We start from the raw sequence: 7,407 nt of genomic DNA on the forward strand, positions 1-7,407 counted from the left end.
ACATTTCAAATCTTGCCTTAACTGATTTTTCCTTTCTGTTTATCTCACTTCTTCTCAAATCTGGACTTGGACTCTGTGAGCATCCCAAGGCAAAATTAAGGAAAAGTTGTCAAAGGCCAGAAAATTCAAGACAGTTTCACTAAAAATCTGAGGATATAATCCAATTAACAAAATGGGTAGAGGATCTGAACAGACACTTCTCTCAAGAAAACATACAAATGGCCAACAGACATATGAAGAGATGCTCGAATTCACTAGCTATAAAGGAAATGAAAATCAAAACCACAATGAGAGACCACCTCACATCTGTTAGAATTGTTATTATCCACAGGACAAGTAATAACAAGTACTGGAGAGGTTGTGGGGAAAAAGGAACCCTCATACACTGCTGGTGGGAATATAAGTTGGTACAGACACTATGGAAAGTAGTATGCAAGTTCCTCGAAAACCTAAAAATAGAATTACAATATGACCTAGCAATCCTTCTTCTTGATATTTACCCCAAAAACTTGAAAACATTTCTCTGCAAAGATATATGCACCCTGATATTTACTGCAGCATTATTCACAGTGGCCAAGACAAGGAAACAACCAAAATGCCTTTCGATAGATGATTGGATAAAGAAGATGTGGTACATATATACAATGGAATATTACTCAGCCATAAGAAAAAGATGAAATACAGTCACTTGTGACAACAGGGATGGATCCTGAGATAATCATACTAAGTGAAATAAGTCAGACAGAAAAAGTTGAGAACCATATGACTTCACTCATATGTGCGATATAAAACTGAAAGCAACAAACAAACAGGACAAACAAACAGAGACTCGTGGACACACACAGTGTATTAGTGGTTACCAGAGGTAACGGGGGGAAGAGAGAAGTAGTTAGGGATAAAGAGCGTCATATATTTGATAATAAAAGGAAATTTAATTTTGGGTGGTGAACATACAATGCAATATACATATGACGTACTATTGAATTATACACTTGAAACAATTTGATTTTATAATCAATGTCACCCCAATGATTAAAAAAAAAAAAAGATGAGGATAACAGAAGACATTAGAAGGCAAGAAATCAAACCTACTATTGGCTACTAGATAGGTCTATTGCTAGAATCACAGGCCATAATCCTCCTGAAGGTGTCTCTTACCAGCCCTGCCTCTGCATTGCCTAGTTGCTTCCATATCTGGTAGGGAGGGAAGCTTTCTCTCAAAAAGTGTGCCTCTAACTATGCTCCCATACTCAGAATATGACCTTCTCTCCCACATTATTCTGGGACCAACGATATTAAAATACATTTTCTCCTATTTTTGACTCAATTCCAGTCTCAGTCTCTCACAAAAAAGTAAATCCTTTACATTTTTTAAATTTCTTTTTTAGAAAGTCCTCAATTCAAAAGAGATGTTCCTTCTTTCTCGTATAAATAAAAGAATCATTTAAGTTGCTTACAATCCATCTTTCTAAACAGTTGAATAATATAAATTCACGGATGACTCCAAGCCTTTATTTAGAGGAACTAAAAAGTTGCTACAGTTTTATTACTTTTTTCATTTTACAATTACAGTTGATATTCGGTATTATTTTATATTAGTTTCAGGTGTGCAGCATACTAGTTAGACATTTATGTAATTTACCAAGTGATCCACCTGATAAGTCTAGTACCCACTGAGCACTATACTTCGGTTTGTTCTTTGTATCTATGAGTCTGTTTCTGTTTTGTTGTTAGTTCATTTTGTTCTTTAGATTCCATATATAAGTGAAATCATATGGTATTAGTCTTTCTCTGTCAGCCTTATTTCACTTAGCATAATACTCTCTAGGTCTATCCATGTTTTTTCAAGTGGTAAGATTTCATTCCTTTTTATGGCCAAGTAATATTCCATTGTATATATGTATTATTTCTTTATCTAATTGTCTATTGATGGGTACTTAGTTTACTTCCATACTTTGGCTATTGTAAATAATGCTGCAGTGAATATAGGGGTACATATATCTTTTCAAATTAGTGTTTTGGATTTCTTCAGATAAATACCTAGAAGTCAAATTGCTGGATCATAAGGTAGTTCTAGTTTTAATTTTTTGAGGAAACTCCATACTGTTTTACATAGTGGCTGTACTTACATTTTCACCAGCAGTGTATGAGGATTCCTTTACCCCCACAACCTCTCCAATACTTGTTATTACTTAGCCATTCTTACAGGTGTGAGATAATATCTCATTGTGGTTTTAATTTGCATTTCTCTGATAATTAGTGACATTGAGCATCTTTTCATGTATCTATTGGCTATCCGTATGTCCTCTTTAGAGAAATATCTATTCAGGTCCTCTGATCATTTTTTAATTGGATTGTTTGTTCTTTAGTGTTAAATTGTAAGAGTTCTTTATAAGTTTTGGATATTAACTCCTTATCAAATGTATAATTGGTGAATATCTTCTCCCAATTGGTAGGATGTTTTTCATTTTATTGAAGGTTTCCTTTGTGTGCAAATTTTTTTAGTTTGGTATAGTCACAGTGGTATTGAGAAAGAAGAACAAAATTCGAGGTATCATGCTACCTGATATCAAACTATACTACAAGTCCAAAAGAATCACAATGGAATGGTACTGGCATAAAAACAGAAACATTGATCAATGGGACAGAATAGAGAGCCCAGAAATAAACCCAAGCCTATATCGTCGACTAGTCTATGACAAAGGAGGCAAGAATATACAATGGGGTAAAGATAGTCATTCAATAAGTGGTGCTGGTAAAACTGAACAAATACACGCAAAAAAAAAAAGAAAGAAAAAGAAAAAAAGAAAAGAAAGTAGACCACCTTCTCACATCATATATAAAAGAAACACAAATTGAATTAAAGACTAGAATGTAAGAACACAAACCATAAAACTGCTAGAAGAAAACATAGGAAGTAAACTCTTTGACATTACTCGTAGTAATATTTTTTCATCTATATCTCCTTGGGTAAGGGAAACAAAAGAAAAATAAACAATGAGACTTCATCAAAATTGCTTCAGTTCCAAATAGTAGTTTTAGCCCCACTCTAACTGACCACTCCTTGCCACTTTAGACCATCAGTTTTCCAAATATCAGGGTTCAGATTCAATTATAGAATCCCATTAGAAGCCTATAACCTATATTTAATAGGGAGAGACAAACAACTAAAAATCTGAATCACTGAAGAAAGACATAGTTAGAATTGTCATCCTAATGCTTAATACTACATGAAAATAAAAATTCGAATCTCATTAGAAGTAAGTTGAAAATAGTGTTTTGTTTTATTTTAAAATTATTACCAAGAGTGCACTGCAGTGGTTTTAGGTACTATCCTGAAGATGATACTCAAGGAGACCATGATTCAAATACGCCACCAATAATTTCCCAACTTCACTGCCACCATTAGCATAGTATTATTCTAACAACCCACTTGCAAATTAACAGTAAGGTACTGACTGGAGCTGAATTTTCAAATGTTCTCGAAACTTTATCTTAGACTACAGTTGATGTATTAAACTATTTAAAAGTAATTGGCATAGGCAGTGAACCATCCACCCACAGGCTCATGAATATCATAGATAGCGGAATAAATGTGCAGGTGAGTTTTGTCCAAGGCAATAACTGTAAGTCAAATGCTGCTCTGTAGTTTCTAGTTACAATTCATAATTATTTCTGGAGGTTCAAATTCTGTTAATTTCTTATTTCTAGACAATGGGCTAAATGGCTTCAGAAATGGTAATATAATGACACTGGGAATAATATATATATGCACACACACTCACATGTTATTCATGGAAAACTGAAAGAAACATGATTAGCAGTTACGAATAATTATAATACAATGTGACATCATTACTATATCAATTTTATCATATTGTTGATTTGTATGTCTTTTCTTTGACAATGCATACTAAACATTATGTGATTTAAAATCAGGAGCACAGCTAACCATAACTTACATATTAAAATATAGGACTTGCAGCAGAACACCTGCTTGTTCTCACATCATTTCTTCAAGATGTTTATGTAATCTTTACCACTAAAATACAAATGCCACCAATGTCACTAGATCACATAAAAAATTTACAACGTGGATGTACACAGATATTACATTCCTTTTTTTCATAAAGATTTTTCCATTATGAAAATAACCCAGTTTTTCTTAACCTGAAGACTTGCAAATGAAAAAAGGGAATCCAGAAATAGTGTTAAAAAATTGCCAAATTTCATTAAAAAAAATTATCCTATATATATATTTGAAAGTACACAGCAAATGTTATTTGATAATATATGAGCAATTTATATAGAGGATTTTGGATAAGAAATAATACCTATGATTATTAACCCAAGCTTCTCCCTAGGGCTACAGAAACCACTGTATAGTCTACAGTAGAATTCTCGTGAATTTTTAATTGAGAATCACAAATATTACATATAGACATGCAGAATTTTATACCTGGACAGCTCTGATCATGAGCCCTTAATCTTGTTTCATTTTTTTTGTCAACTTAGTAATTATTGAGCAAAGTTTTAAAACTCTTTCCTTTCTTAGCCTTTAATTATCTTACAATATTTCTCTATTATCTTATAATTTTGAAATATAAAGTTGTCATGAATTAATGAAGTGTAACCTTTATTCTGTGATCTTCCAAAATTTAGTATTGGAGAGGAGAAGTCTGAGGGAAAACAATTTTTGGCGTATTCTTTATTTTCTTCAACATGGCAATTGGTACACGTTTTTACATTTTTGCAACTAAAACCATTGTCAGAATCCATGAAGGAGTTGTTTTTTGAAATTGATTTCTTGGGACTGTGGTTAGATCTCTTGATTTGGATCTACTATTCAGCATCCTTCCTCTGATAGAGGGAAATTTCTTTCATTAAAAATAAGAATTTTCCTTCCTCTTTTTATAGTTTCTCAAATGTTTTTACTAAAAGATTTCTATTACAAATACATCTCATCTTTATATCTATATTTATTTACTTTGTTTTATTGTACATTCTGAGATATATCTAAGTTCATCCTATCCATGAATTATATTTTTCCTCTGTTAATATATTTAAAATTTTTTTCATGTATGATTAGTTTACTTGACATATATACTTAAATCACCTTTTCCTTATATTTTATTTTACCCTATTTTTTCATCTCAAAAGTTATTTCCTATATTTCATTCTGCTTATTTTTCATGGAGGCCAAATAAACTAACAACCTTTTGAAATTTTCAAAATGTTCTCATTTTTTTTCTGATTCCTACAATAGATCAGTTTTAGGGGTCCACTTTAGTTAACAGCTGTATGTTCGAAACACTTCAAAACTGAATGAATCAAACAAAAATTGTTCATCACCACTCATGCATCTGTGGGTATTGGCAGACCTAGACTAGAATCAACTGGGGGAGGTTGAACATGGAGGCTCAGCTCTACTTGCTCTTAATCTTATATCTGAATGATTGGCTAGACATTTTTTCTCATGGTTATAACAGTAATGCAGGAGAGTAAGCCAAAGCACACAAACCGTCTTAGGCCTATGCTCAAAACTGTCACACTACCACATTTACTTCATTCTAGTAGCCAAATCAAGGGATGGGGAAAGAAATATACTTCAGCCAAGACCAAAAGCAAGGGGTAGGAAAATAAATTCTGCCTTTTGGGAAGGAATTCTAAAGTAATATGGCAAAGAGCATATATACAAGTTGAGATAAAAAACTGGGGTCAATAATACAATCTACTAAGGCTCTTTTTTCTAAATGTTTGTATGTGGTTCCTCTTTCCTTAAAGTATCTTTTATGACTCTCTTTCAACTTTTTAACTCACTTTTGAGCAAAATATAATATAAACCCATTCAGTCGTTATTAACTGATAGGTTGTATGAATTTGCCTTTGCTATAGTCTGTCCACATTGTATAGGTAAAATCCTCTTCTCTTATCTACTAGAGGATTTCAGATTGCGGGCTGCATCCCATAACTGAATTTGTTGTGTCTAGCAGGCATATATGTAATCTGGTTTTGTGGCACTTAATTGCAATGATCCCCATTCTTCTATTACCTGGCTCTCTGTCTTTCAGGATGGAGGGAGTTCATGAGATATTATAGTACCCAAAATACTCTGCCTCTAGGACTCTCTCTGTTTTCATTCTGCTAAACTATGTTTAGGGACAACATTGTCCAGAATGTAATATACCTCTATCACATCTCTGTGCTTCTTGCCCATCACATTATTACTTGCTTTTTTGTTTTCTGTGATTTGCAGTTTTAAAGCAGTAAATCTTCATGACCTTAGATTTGGCAATGGATTGTTAGATATGACACACACACACAAAAATATAAGCAACAAAAGAAAAATAAATTGGACTTCATCAACTGGACTTCATCGAAGCCAAAAACTTTCATTCATCAAAAGATATTATCAAGAAAAGGAAAGGACATGCTACATAATGGGAGAAAATAGTTGCAAAACATATATCTTGTAAGGATTAACGTTCTTTATATACAAAGAACTCAAAATGCAACAACAACAACCAAATACCCTAAAAAACCAATTTTAAAATAGGTAATGACTTGAATATTTATCCAAATAAATTACACGAATTGCATATAAACACACATGAAAAGTTGCTCAAGATCAGTAATTATCAGGGAAATGCATAGTAAAGGCACAATGAGATACCACTTTACACTTACTAGGTTGGCTATAAGACAAAAAAAAGAAGCAATTGTTGGTCAGGATATGGGGATACTGAAACTCTAGTGCATTGCTGAAGAAAATGTAAAATAGTGCCACCACTGTATAAGTTTGGTAGTTTTTTCTTTTTTTAAAATTATTATTATTATTTATGCCTACAGCACCTGGTCTTTCTAGGTGGTCTCCCATCCAAGTACTAACCAGGCCTGACCCTGCTTAGCTTCCGAGATCAGACATCAGGCTTGTTCAGAGTGGCATAGCCATAGACCATGGACTGTGGCTCCACTGGAGTGCTAACCCAGGCCCTTCTGCGTGTAAAGCAGATGTGCTAACTGCTACACTATGGAACCACGTCCAGCAGTTCTTGAAAAAGAAAGTCACAGAATTCTCATACTATCTGACAATTTCACTCTCTGTGTATACGTTAAAGAATTGTAAATAGAGACTCAAACAGATACTTGTACGCCAATGTCTATTTCAGCATTGCTCACAATAGCCAAAAGGTGGAAACAACCTACGTATCTACAAACAGATGAACGGATAAACAAAATACGATATATAAGTAAAATGAAATATTATTCAGCTGTAAAAATAACGAAGTTCTAATACATACCGTAACATAGATGGACAATGAAAATATTATGTCACTACGCTATGTGAAAGAAACCTGACACACAGGACAAATATTGTAATATTCCACTTATATGAAATATCTGGAA

The 7,407-nt window shown here is 33.2% G+C and overlaps 1 pseudogene; it reads right to left on the reverse strand.

The window, feature by feature from the left end:
- Positions 1-6,840: 6,840 nt before the first annotated feature.
- Positions 6,841-6,956, reverse strand: LOC112469442 (annotated as a pseudogene).
- Between the last annotated feature and the right edge of the window lie 451 nt (positions 6,957-7,407).

The sequence above is a fragment of the Pteropus alecto genome, unplaced genomic scaffold (genome assembly GCF_000325575.1).
Source record: "Pteropus alecto unplaced genomic scaffold, ASM32557v1 scaffold146, whole genome shotgun sequence".
Taxonomy (NCBI): domain Eukaryota; kingdom Metazoa; phylum Chordata; class Mammalia; order Chiroptera; family Pteropodidae; genus Pteropus; species Pteropus alecto.